At 38.8% G+C, this 14,469-nt stretch overlaps 1 long non-coding RNA gene across 1 annotated transcript; it reads right to left on the bottom strand.

Moving 5' to 3' along the window:
- Positions 1-9,955: 9,955 nt before the first annotated feature.
- On the bottom strand, positions 9,956-11,885 carry LOC127096717 (uncharacterized). Its single transcript, XR_007792781.1, has 2 exons — positions 10,330-11,885; positions 9,956-10,235 (listed from the first exon to the last, which is right to left on the bottom strand). It is a non-coding gene; the product is annotated as an uncharacterized LOC127096717 (long non-coding RNA).
- Between the last annotated feature and the right edge of the window lie 2,584 nt (positions 11,886-14,469).

Here is a 14,469-nt window from a genome sequence, read left to right as displayed (position 1 = left end):
CAAGCCACTGAACGACAACCGGTCTAGAATAGGTATACCCGCAAGGTAAGCATACTCCTCAAGGGTAGGCAAAAGCTGGAAATCCGGAAACGTGAAGCAACGGTACAAAGGATCGTAAAACTGCACCAATACACTTATCAATCCTTCATCCACCTAAGTAGTCAGAAGAGGAAGAAGCTTCCCAAAACGAGCTTTGAAACCCAAAGGATCTAATACATAGGATGTCAGATTCCTTAACTCTTTCAAATCTGGTTGCCTGAAGCTGTACTTCTTTGTATTCCTTCTTTGTCTTTCCATGTCTGAAAATTTTGCAAATAAACCCCCTTAAGTTCCTTGAAATTTTTCTTATTTATTGATGATATGGATGCAAATGGGTGCCTGAATGCATGAATGCAACAATCACACTCAAGGATCAAGCAAAGCACACCAAATAAAGGTCATGGGATGGATCATGTTATCCTTAATATCAATCATCCATTTTGGTGGATTATGGTTTACACCTTATCAACACCCAAGTTCCATTGATATTAAGGATTCATGAACGGATCAACCATGAATCAAGGGTTTGTTGTAAGTCACGAGCATGGAGTTAGGTTAAGAACCACCCAAAAGGGAGTGTACTAGGGTTTAAACCTGCCAAACATGTTCTACAAAAGGTTCCCATAGTCATCATTCCATCTTTTGGATATTATCGGAGAAACGACTACTCGTATTCCAAAAATATTCTCAAGAGAGACTCTTATGAGTGTAGTATCGCGTAACAATCGTATCAAATCTTACACTTGAACGACTTTCGCACTAAATCCTACGAATAGGCCAAGATGGGTTTGGTAAACTAAGGTCCTTGGCTTCTAAGGTCTATATTGGAAAGAGTAATGTCTAACCACAACTTACTTGTGTGACATTATTGATCCCAACATAACCTCCACCAAGTGAATGGACTTGCAAGTCAACTTGCTAAGGAATAACTCCACACAAGTCAACAAGACTATGCCATTCTCGTATCCTAAGTGCACTCGAGTTCGGGTATAGAACTCATCTCACAAAGATCACCAAGCATACAAGGAATTAATATCAAGCAATTCAATCATTACATACAATACAGTAATCCCAAATTGCACAAAAATATGTCACACAAAGAAAAATATACAATACAACAAATATGAAAAGTAGGCAAAACTCACTAGGCAAATATAGATTCCCCAGCAGAGTCGCCACTTTTCTGTAGCGGGGTATTCGTTACCATTAGAGATATTAACTAAATCCAAGGTAAATCATACAAGTCGAGTCGCCACCGCACTTTTATTTATCCAAAGGAATGGTTAGAAAGCGAACAAAAACCTAAAAGTTTTATCGAATCAAAAACTAGTAAAAATGTCAGAGATCTGGGTAAGGGGGTTGGTTATGCAATGGGAAGGTATTAGGCACCCAAAGCATCCTAGGTACTCCTAGGGAGCCCTTTTCACATTTGTTGCAAAGGTTGTTGTTTTTTTTTTGAAAATTTATTTGTGCAAACATGATTGAAGGGATGAGAAAAGCGTGTATGTTTATCTAATGTACTACTTACTAAAAGAAGGGTAAAAAAAATGACTCGCCCGGACGTCGCATCCACTGCATACGTATCTCATCTAAATCTGAGAATCAGAGTCTTCGTAGCTCGGCTACCTATGGGTTACAGAGGAGTGTGCTCGCTAAGACATCACGTCTTATGCCTACGTATCTCATCTGGGATGAAAATCAGAGCAAAACGTAGTTCGACCATCTATGGGGTAAGGGTTGTGTTTTGGGGTGAACGACGTTACTACGCAATCTACCGGATGCTCAACCTTTGGAGACTTACTCGCCTGTAGTAGAAGGAGATAACGTGTTCTTAGGAGAAGAAAAATCAATGAGTTTGGGGTGTTTAGGGATGCTCATGCGAAAAGGAAGTCCTAGATGAAGGAACCGCGCTACCTTAAATGACATGCCACGAGAGGCTATACGAAACCTAAGAAATCGATAACATGCGAGAAAAGTAAAGGGATCGAGAGATTACCGTACGGATAAAGATCCGAAGTAACAACAATTAGAGAGATAAGAAACCCAGAGATCTCTCAAGCTAGCACTATCAAAGAAAGTGAGTCAGTACAGGTAATCGGAATAAACCTCCAGGTGGTATCCCACAAATAAAGTGGAACACCAGGCAAGCCATCTCTGCAAGAGTCATATGAGCCCTCACAAAACAAAACTCAACAAACAGGTTAGAGAAACAAGATAGGGTAATCAAGAGTTGCCCCCAAATCAAAATGTAACCACATGAATCATGCCATTAAAATTCACAAAAAGCTCACAAAAAGCAACCAAGGGTAGGAGGCCTAAACCTCTTGTCAAACACATGCATCAAAAGGGTATCAAATTCACCTATAATACCTCATACATTCAGATCATTTAAATTAAAAGCATAAAGTAATGGGAATAAGGCAAACCTGACTGGAGAGATCGAATGAAATTGAATTGCCCGGTTGGGTTTGCAAAGCAATCTGAGGGTTTATATGAGAGGGAATTGGTTCTTTGCCGATGAGTTCCCTTCAGTCTCTGGAGGTTGCTCTGAACTCTGTTAGCTCATCTCTCACTATCTTTTTCCTACCAGGGTAATAGGAATAGAATTTCCTTTTGTTTCACTGAAACTCTGAATTTATAACCTGATTTTTGTGGACCCGTGGACTCAAATGAGAGAGGCCCAAGTACAAAATTTTTCTGTTATATTTTATTTATTTATTTATTTATTTATTTTCGTTTTTTTTTCTTTTCGTTTTTCGTTCTTTTTTTTTCTTCGTTTTTCGTTCTTTTTTTGTTTTGTTTTTAAACACGTGGGCTTCGCCTAGCGAGCATGACAGTTCAAGAAATTCCTCTGAGCGTAGGTGATTCTGGTGGCTTTTCTTGGGACTTGCTAGGTGACCCATTCTGCTCGCCTAGCGAGCATGAAAGCTCATGAACAAACTTTTGCTCCTTCAAGATTAACGTTTTGACTGACGAATAGACCCCATTTGAACCTGTTGGAAGTATCTCAAGCCATTCCCTTGTGTTGACTGATCATCTAAATAGAACCCACAAAGTGCCTTGGATGATACTCAAGCTTCAAACAAAAGATGTTAGTGACACATTTTTGTGCTTTTGGTTAGTAAACAAAAGTAAGAGAAACAATGATGTATAATTCAAGCATGCTTGGTGATCTCAAACCAATCACAAGGAGTCCCACCCAAAGGCAAAGGGAACCAAGATGCTAAAGATCCTTGAGGCAATGCAAATGCAATGTTATGATGCCATGAGGGATCTTAGGGTCAAAATTGGGGTCTTACAACCAGACTGCCGTTGTCGTCCCAACGCCATATTAGCCACCATGTCAGCAACCGCATCAGCAACAATATCAACAGTCTTATCAACAGCCGGCTTACCAGCAGCCGCATCAAAATCAACAACAACGTGCTCCACAACCACGTCAACCTAATCAGCAGAGGGCAAGGAGGCCAGAAAGACATTTCGATCCTTTGCCAGTGCCATACAGCAAGATCCTCCCCTACTTGCTAAAGGATGGATCAATTGTTTTGAAGGAGCTAACACCTGCAACCCCACCTTACCCACCAGGCTACAACGCCAATGCTCACTATGAGTATCATATGGGTGCCCCAGGGCACACAATAGAGAACTGTAAGGCCTTCAAACACAAGGTTCAAGATTTGATTGACAGTAAAGCAGTTACATTCACGCTAGTGAGGCCAAATGTCACGACAAATCCCATGCCAGCGCATGCAGAGTCGAGTGAAGCTCGAAGGTAAAGCTTCCCACCTGCCTGAACAAGCAGAGCAATTCTGCCGAAAAATCCAAAGATGAAGGCCCGTTCATTTGAATGAAGGCGATCATTATGCCAGTTTTACCATTTTTGCATTCTTGTAATTTGTTCTTGATTGTTTAAGTACTGTATGCTTTAAACATTGTTATTTTTATTTGGTTTTATTAATGGGATGATTATGCATGCTTTGAATCAATCTTTCATATTCACTAATCTATCACATTTGCAAATTACAAGCACATACCTTTCCACTTCACCTCCGTTATCGCACTATTGTTAGTAAATGTTGGAAGGAGGATGACGAAAACAAAATACTCATAATTGCTTATCGTATGCTTTCGGATAAAATCCTGCTAATGATGTACAAGCATTGTTTCAAATCCCCAAACACTGGAGAGATAAGGAGTTAATCCCTAGTCAACCACTTCGAGCCTAGAAGTAGGAGTTTCTTTCGGATCTAAAAAAACCCTTATGCTTAACCTGGGGCAGGGCAGTGTTCAGTTAATCTGACTTCACATTCAAATTACAAGATGAAATATCCCATACAAGGATCAACCATATGACATTCTCCGCACACATCTTGAAGTGTCGAAGGAACCATACATATCCAAATTTTATGTCGGTTGTTCTTCAATGACCAATGACTTGGCAGTCACAATTTAAAAAAAAAGAGTCAAAGAAAGAGCCCGCTAAGTCCAGCACCCTGAAAGGAGACTTAGGAAAAAACAAGGGCAATCCCGATGGATTAAAGCTTCAAACAAAGCGGTCCATGCAAAAGTTAGGGATCAAAACAAAAATCGAAAGAGACAATGAAGGTCTCCAACAAAACAAAACAAGATTCAGTGACCACCATACCAAGATCAAAGGGTCACCGACATCCAAAAAACGAAATAAGGTGGCTGCCATTCCAAGAGACCTTGAATCACCATCTTTATCCTTACACCTGCAAAAGACGAATGTGTGTGAATTAACTGAACATAGGATTGGAGATCATCATGAAGAAGGGGTGGGTTAAAATAAACTTTGAGCCTTATATCCTTTTGTTTCAATAACCATGAACCAAGCCACGTTTCAACCTTCAAAAGACCTAATTGAAGTAAGGTTTGTTCTGAAGGCATACTATAGCAAGGTTGAGTAAATTGACTCCTAGAGATTTGCTAATATTCTCTTCTCACTATATCACTCACACGCTAGCTAAATCAAGCACCGCGATTGGACTCATGATCCACTCGCCACACACTACCACAACACTCCAAATGAATGATTATTTTTCAAAACTTGCATAACTGTTGCATTAAAATCACCATTTCTTGGATAACAATTCTTAATTGTCAGTCAGTACTTGACATCGAGTAAATTCCAACCAGGGGCAATTCAAGAGGCACTTGATCGTTGGTGCTGACACGAATCAAGACCATCATGTGAATCAGAGGCATGGCATCTTTTGATCATGTTGACATAAGAAGTAGTCAGTATAAGACAAATCTCCAAGCATCAGTTGATGATGGAGGAAAAAGCACTTCAATACTCAACCCATCCGGGGCAAGTCCTTCAGAGGCTAATCAGGGGCATACCATTGCAGAATCAGACATTGAAGGAATCAAACTCAGAACACGTCATGAGATAATCACTCCTGAGCTTTCCTTTCAAAAAAAATTCCTTAGAATACCTTACAGTCTGGGGGAAGACAAGTTGCAAGGGGCAAGTTCCCTTCATATCTTCAAGACAATCAAGTAGATTGTGTCAGACACTAGTGACTGCTTGAATTCACAACAAAAACGTCACAAGTTCATACCAGTACAACATCATACCTTGACAAGAATCCTTGGGGCACATCAAAAGCATAATCATCATGTGTTGATCACATCGCTATGCTCAGTCACAGGCTGGCCAAACACTTCAGAAGAAGAACTGAGATCTTCTCGAGGACAAATACACAACATATCAGCAAGAGATCAAACTTGGGGCACCAAGAGTATCCGCATCTATTGCGTGTTCATCACATCATCAACTACTGAGTATCAGGAAGTCAGATCCTTTCCACCAATCAATGGTCCAACCCACATTGACAATTACCAGAAAAACCAAAGCCCACCTCGCTGGCACCCACACAAAAACAAATACAACCAACGCTGGTTTCCAGAAAATACATCGCCTTTGAAAGGGGGGGCCGATCCCAAACAAACCAAGCATCCTTTGCATTCAAACATGCATCACATGCATCACCTCATACATAACGCATACATGACATTTATGCATATAGCACGAATCAAAATCCAAGGTTTAGTCGTAGGCATCCAGGCCAACCCTCAGTTGAGTCATGGTCACTTCCCCTGTGTGAGTTCCTACCCTACTATCGGGTGTTCCCCATAGAGTTACATCCTTCAACCTTTTGTTGATAAGATGTTATCCTCAGATAAGTCAAACATTGTTTCTTTAAACGCCTACTTTGCTTCGCGTTGAGCGTCCCTCAACAATTCATTTCCTGTATCCTTTTGTTAACAGAAACTACACCTCCCCAGAGAGTATTTGTTCTGCAACCTTTTGTTGATGGATACCCCAAGCAAGTCTTACCCAACAATGTTCCAACACTACCTAGCAAATCAGGTTTACTGAACTTTGAAAGTGGCCTTATTTTTCCATTATTTTTCTCACTATCATCCTTTTGGTGAAAATCTATTGAGGTATAATATCAATCATCACCCTGTTTACGATAACCGTTATCCTTTTGGTAATGGTAAATCCTTGACATTTGTGATCTTACTGTCATCCTTTTGGTGTCGAAGATCTTTGGAGTTTTGGTCCAACCTTCATCCTTTTGGTGAATGATGACCTCTGCAATTATTACATCCTACCGTCATCCTTTTGGTATCGGCGATCCTTATGGTGATAAGGATCCTTGTCATCTTGGTTCAATCATCATCCTTTTGGTGATGACGTCCAGTTCAATCTAAATATCATCCTGTTGGTGATAGAGGTTATGGAGTCTGGTTTAAGCTATCATCCTTTTGGTGATGGTGACATTTGGAAAGTCCAACCCCACTGTCATCCTTTTAGTGTCAGCAACATTTGAAGTTATTATAACTTATTATCATCCTTTTGGTGGTAACAAGTTTTGAAGTTATGATCTCACCTTCATCCTTTTGGTGATGGTGATTGTTGATTCATTATCATCCTTTTGGTGATAATGAGTCCTGTTGTTTGTAGTACCTTCATCCTTTTGGTGATGGTGGTTATTGACTTATTATCATCCTTTTGGTGGTAATAAGTTTTGTTGTTGATCTTACCTTTATCCTTTTGGTGATGGTGCTCGTTTGAGTTTATTTTGACTTATTATCGTCCTTTTGGTGATAACAAGTTTTTTCTGTTAATTATACCTTCATCCTTTTGGTGATGCTGATTGTTGACTTACTATCATCCTTTTGGTGATAACGAGTCCTCTCATTTGTAGTACCCTCATCCTTTTGGTGATGGTGACTGTCGACTTATTATCATCCTTTTGGTGATAACAAGTTTTGTTGTTCGATCCTACCTTCATCCTTTTGGTGACGGTGATTGGTAAAAGTTATTAACTTATTATCATCCTTTTGGTGGTAACAAGTTTTGTGGTTTAATCCTACCTTCATCCTTTTGGTGACAGTGACCATTTGAGTTATGGACTCATTATCATCCTTTTGGTGGTAACGAGTTTTGTTTTGATCTTACCCTCATCCTTTTGGTGATGGCGATCATTAAGTTTGTTTCGACTTATTATCATCCTTTTGGTGATAACAAGTTTTTGAAGTTCTATCTTTATTATCACCCTTTTGGTGATAACAAATTCTATTTGTTTGATCTTATTGTCATCCTTTTGGTGTCAGTGATAATTAAAGTTATTTTGACTTATTATCATCCTTTTGGTGATAATAGGTTTTGTTTTGATCTTACCTTCATCCTTTTGGTGATGGTGATCATTTGAGTTGTTGACTTATTGTCATCCTTTTGGTGGTAACAAGTTTTGTTTTGATCTTACCTTCATCCTTTTAGTGATGGTGATCATTTGACTTGTTGACTTATTATCATCCTTTTGGTGGTATCAAGTTTTGTCTTGTATCTTACCTTCATCCTTTTGGTGATGGTGATCAATTGAGTTGTGTGCTTATTATCATCCTTTTGGTGATAACAAGTTTTGTTGTTAAACTTACCTTCATCCTTTTGGTGACGGTGATCATTGAGTTTTGACTTATTATCATCCTTTTGGTGATAGCAAGTTTGTTGTGTGACTTTACCTTCATCCTTTTGGTGACGGTGATCATTGGTGATCGTTGACTTATTATCATCCTTTTGGTGGTAACAAGTTCTGTTGTTGATCTTACCTTCATCCTTTTGGTGATGGTGATCGTTTGAGTTTATTTTGACTCATTATCATCCTTTTGGTGATAACAAGTTTTGTCTTTTAATTATACCTTCATCCTTTTGGTGATGGTGATTGTTTTGACTTATTATCATCCTTTTGGTGGTAACAAGTTTTATCTTGTATCTTACCTTCATCCTTTTGGTGATGGTGATCATTGAGTTTCGACTTATTATCATCCTTTTGGTGATAACAAGTTGTTGTGTGACTATACCCTCATCCTTTTGGTGATGGTGATCATTGAAGTTATTTGACTTATTATCATCTTTTTGGTGATAACAAGTTTTGTTTTTTTTTAATCTTACCCTCATCCTTTTGGTGACGGAGATCTTTGAAGTTGATAAGTCAACTATCATCCTTTTGGTAATAGCCTTGATGTTATACTCTCGGTAATGGGAAACTTTATCAGAATAACCATCATCCTTTTGGTTATGGAAATCTTTGAATTGTGTCTAACTTTCATCCTTTTGGTGATAGTGAGATTTGTTGTTGATCTTACCATCATCCTTTTGGTGATGGCGATCTTTGTTACAACCACTATAGCCATCATCCTTTTGGTGGTGACCACTTTTGAAGCTCGATTTATCCATCATCCTTTTGGTGATGACGATCCTGGAAATTGTGTTGAATTATTATCATCCTTTTGCTGGTAGCAATTAATTCTACTGTCATCCTTTCGGTGCCAGAAAGCATGTTTAGTTTTTTGCCTTCACATCAATATGACTTTTGCAAGATTCGAGTGTCGACTCGAGGGTTGGCATTAATTTGGCATTCTACCCCTATTACCTTGGTGTTGTTAGAATTCATTGCATTTTCTTTCTGCATTTCTCCATTGCATTCCAAAGGACAAAATTTGGGTCTTTTCGTATTTAATTACCTTCCACCACGAATGTATGAAGACTGTCGTCATTCTTACTTTCTAGTTTAAGATGATTAAATAGGGGCAACTGTCACACCCCAATTTTGTCCGGACATGATAAAAAGATTTTAGCATTTCACAACCAGAAAGCATGATGCATAAATTCCCGTAAAAGGATCTCCACTCGATCAAATGTCCATAAACCCTAGTCATGTTCCGTGCCTTCTTAAAGGCCCAAAAATTCCTTCCTTCGCAACATTGTGACTTAGTGTTGTGACTTGGGAAGATGTCACTCAACCTATTGTACAAAAGTCCTTGTTTGTGGATTTTCTTGATATTAATTTTATAAACCTCATGCTACCACATGTGCACCATATGATTAGGTCCCTTCGATTGATTCCGAGTACATGTTAAACTAGTCCATTTGTTTTTAAGAGAAGGGGAGGGCATGATCCATGTTTTGCATGTTTTCATTTGGTTTACGGTATTCGAGATTATTCGAATCTACTTCTTGCCATTGTTATTACCATAGGTACTTGGTCCATAAAATGTCCATTTAGATTATGGTGGTGGTGCCCAAATTAAGAGATACCTTCACTCACACATGACCCACAAGAGACTAAGGTCCATCAATGCATTTGAAACCAAGGCATTTCATTCATAAGAAATTCCACGCATTGTTCATTTCGCTCAAGACACAAATGCTATGCACAAATGTCCACTCGCATGAAAGGTTAAGAAAAGGTTGAATCACAAAAAGCCCAAATCCATATAAATCCAAGAACCCCACATCCTGTTGTTATTCTTCCATAAGACCCTTGGCTTATTATGGTTTATGATTGAAACTGCAGGTACAGTATGTTGGCAAAACATGTTCACACATTAAAATTACATTGTTTCATTTTTCAAACTAACATTACAGCATACAAATCACACATGTTTAGGCATGGCCAAATGACTTGATAACGTAATCTAAGTCCCTACATGTTATAAACAAAGGAAGCAAGATAAGATTGAATACAGCCAGTAGGCGTCAAAGCGCGAGATCTGCAACGTCGTGAACAAGCCTTCAACCTCTAATAACCAACAAGTAATGCAGGAAGAATTTGATGTAGAACCACCTGGTTTTCATCAGAACCGCGCATGGAAAAAACCTGCATATCACAAGCGCATCAAAAAGCAATTACGGGTCAGAATCCGTAGCGTGGTTAAAATGTCAAAGAAGTGAGTAGAGCCAAGGAAAACAACCAATACGCCTGGCTTATCGTGATTGAAGCGGCACAAGACGATGTTGTTGCAGGACCGTAATAATGGTTATTTATGCAGGCATGACTAAGTCAAAATAGGTGCAAAGCGTCACAAACCTGAAGTCCAGCCTACATTACCGTCCAAGTCGAAAGTCCACAAGCCAAACAACATGCCCTACGATTTGTTTTGAGGAATCAGACCCTGCAAAATGACCAAGTTAGAAATCAAAGCAGTCATAAAATCCAATGGCCAGAAGAAATTATATAGATGCCATTGCAGAAGTTTGAGCCATTGCAGGACGCATCACCTGTAGAACCTGTATCAAGCAAAACCAAACTGCGTGAGCCAACTTGGCAAAGACATTATCATACGCAATACACATCCCAGTACCACATACATCAGTAGAAAATACACAGCTACAAAGCAAGTTACCGCAACAGTAAAAAATGGTAAATCAAAGAAGAAATACATGGGATAAGGCTAACAAAAAATCCCACACATGGCCTTGTGGATTTGCTCGCTCACCACTCACGCTGAATTCCCACAAAATCAGGGATTTTCTTTCTAACGGATTGATTCGAGTGAGATACCCTAACCTCATTATCAAAAGAGATTTCCCCAATATAAAAGCAATACACATAAGAAGATTGAAATAAGAGAAAACCCTAACGTAACACGACAAAAACGCTATCAGATCCAAAACTTCACAAAGAGCTCAAAATTGACAAATTATTCAGAGTTTCCCATTAAAACTCTGAGATAATTCGAGCTGAACCTAAAGCAAAAAAAGAAAAAGACGAGGAAGAGGGAATTTAAAAGATAGGAAGCGGAAAATACTTATCTGTTTCATCAAATATTTCCCCAGATTGGCTCCATTTCGGTAAGTCCTTGTTCTTTTCTTCAATCCAGAGATGCTAGTCTCTTCACCTTACGATTTAGATGGAAACCCCCATGCTAGCCGCTTTGTTCCTCTATCATACGAAGCCTAATCTGAAAATTAGGGTTCGGCCTTTTTGAATTTCCTTTTGTTGAAACATTCTTGCTATAGAGGCCGTTTGACGTTGCGTATTGGCAAGGGTTTGTTGTTTGTGTTTTGGTTTTCTTGTTTACTATGTGTAGATCTGGACGTTTAGGTTAAGAGTTTTTTGAAAACAAGAACGGATTTGGATTGTAGGAAGAAAATAGAAAGGGGTTAGGGCTCTTTTTTTTTTGTTCTCGCATTTTTACGGTGGTGTTTTGACCGGAGAAGAAGGTGGCGCCGACGCCTACGGTCGACCACCACCGTCTTCACCGATGGATTTTGATCGGAGCGGGCGAACACTTGCAGAGCGAGAGGTAGCTCTGAAGTGAAGAGAGAGAATGAAGTTCTTCAAATGAACTCTCTCTCTCATTAGCAAAGTTTTATATGACGCCCATCCATGAATGCATGAAGGCCAAGTGGCCGTTCTATGTGTGGCCACACGCAGGGTTGACCAGAAGTCAACCAGGGATCTCGTGCGGACTCCCCACCATATCGCATGGTACAACTTTCAATCACCCCGTCCATTTCATTTGAACAAGATCAATTCTGTGGATCCAATGATCCCAGTCTGTTTCCCAGTCAATGAGTTGACTGAGGTTCATTGGACTCCCCATGGATTCGTGGGCCTGCTGTCAACGGGCTTGAGGATCTTTTTCCTCTATGCACCTCCCTCATTTACCATGACATCACTTGTAATATTTTTTGTTGGCCCAAAGCCCTTATTTTTATTTATTTATTTTTATTCTCCTTTATTTTCATTTATTTGTTTCTCTTGTAAAAAGAAAAAACATCATCATTATTATTACTTATAATTACCATTATTTAATTAATCAATTATACTATTTTACCATCATTTATTATTGGAGTATAACTTAGATATTTACTCATTGGTTGAAGTTTGTGTACACTATTATTGTGTGTTTACCTATTCATTCGTACAAATTCTTGAGTTCATATGTATGGTGTGACAAGTTATTTCAATTTCATCAACTTAAAACCATTTCACTCAATTTCAAGAATAAACCATAAAATTCTCGATTCAAACATCGAGCCCATTTTTTAAAACACCCTTGTAAGTCGATTGCTCTTCGCATCGCCATCAACCTCACATAGCTTACTCTTGGGCTTTCTTACAATGAGACCTATTCGGTTATTGATTAATTGAGTAGATGAACAATACACTAAATAAAATTCATTTCATTCATAAACACGAATTCAAACATTTTTCCAAACCATTCAATTTCAAAAGGATTTTCTCTCCTAAAATAAATTTTGGGATGAAAAAGATCTAGGAGGCGTTCGCTTCACTATTTCTCAATTACTCGAATAATTGGCGTACATCATATTGCGCGAGTTCTTGTCACCCGATTAAATCTTAAATCACACAAATTCAAATCACTTTTCAAAATTAAATATAATTTCCAAATTCAAATTATTCAAACCATAACACTTCAAATCATAATATTTCAAATCATTTCTACAAATTCCAAATCCTTTTAATTCCATATTTTAGATGAAAAGAGGATGGGAGGCGTTCGCCTCACTATCTTTCGATAGTTCGAATAATTGGCGTACGCCACATTGCTCGAATTTTTGTCATCCGATTAAACCTTAATCATGCACATTCAAATCATAATATTTCAAATCATTACTACAAATTCCAAAATCTTTTAATTCTAAATTTCAGTTAATTAAGGATAGGAGGCATACGCCTCACTACCTTTCGATTATTCGACTAATTGGCGTACGCCACATTGCTCGAATCTTCGTTATCAATTTAAAACGCAATTGAATAAACTCAAACCACCTTTATATCAAACACAATTTTACAAAATAAACTATACAACTTCAATAGAGAATGGGAGGCGTACGACTCACCATTCCTTGATTATTTGAATAATTGGCGTACGCCACATTGCTCAAATCGTCGACTTTTCAAAACCTACAAATTCAAAATTCAAACTATGTTCACAAATCAAATACGACATCTAAAGACATATCTTTTACAATTTAAACTTCGGATGATAAAAGATGGGAGGCGTTCGCCTCGCCATCTCTCGATTATTTGAATAATTGGCGTACGCCATATTGCACAAATTATCGACTTCCGACTAAAACACGTTAAATAAACTTGGATAAGGAAATAGGTGGCGCTCGCCTCATTATTCTTTGAATAAGCAAGTAGGAGGCGTACGCCTTACTACCGTGCATATTCAACATCCACAAACAAACTTTCAAAATAATTCGAACGAAAAAGGAGTAGAAGGAAGTCGCCTTATTATTCCTCGAAAGAATTGGACGATTGGTGTACACCACATTGCTCAATCTTTCGTCGTTCTTCAAAAAACATCTCAAACAAATCAAAAGTAATTTCTCACCTCCGAGCGATCGAAACCAACCAAACCAAAACACCCCAAACACATCAATTCAACCTGTCACCCCCGCGTGACCAAAACCAAAACTCCTTTCAAAAGAACACTGTCAATCCTTTCTAATGCGCATAACAAACCAGTGCTAGAGCCTCCACCGAGAGTAGAAAAGCTAGCGTTTAGCTGTTAGAACGCCGACCTACACAGTCGTTCATCAAAACAAAACACACCAAATATTCGTAGTAGCCCGATCTACGAATGCTCTGATTTCCTTATTGCACCATAAGGATACGTAGGCAGGAGATTGTTGTATCTTCGCGAGCACACTAATAAAAAACCTCCCATTTACCCCTCCCGAGGTCTTCATCCATATCTATCATCAATTCTAATTACTCGAAGCAAGCAAATAACAGTCAACTAACAGTCAAATAGCAAAATCAGACTAAAAGGTTCCCGTTGAGTACAACGGACGTGAGGGGTGCTAATACCTTCTCCTTGCGTAATCGACTCCCGAACCCGAATATGGTTGCGACGACCATTATTCTATTTTCCTAAAGGTTTTCTCGATATTTTCCTATTCCTTCATTGGGATAAATAAAGTTCGGTGGCGACTCTGTTTCGAACAACATTTTTTCCGCGTTCCATCGCGAGGGATCGCATTATCATTTTTCGAGGTGCGACACCTTGCATAAGCGACTTCTGAATCCACTCTTGGTTGCGAGACCATTTCTCTCATTTGGGGTTTTGTCG

Source organism: Lathyrus oleraceus, chromosome 6, assembly GCF_024323335.1.
Source record: "Lathyrus oleraceus cultivar Zhongwan6 chromosome 6, CAAS_Psat_ZW6_1.0, whole genome shotgun sequence".
NCBI classification, from domain to species: Eukaryota; Viridiplantae; Streptophyta; class Magnoliopsida; order Fabales; family Fabaceae; genus Lathyrus; species Lathyrus oleraceus.
This window is presented reverse-complemented; position numbering and strand designations above follow the sequence as displayed.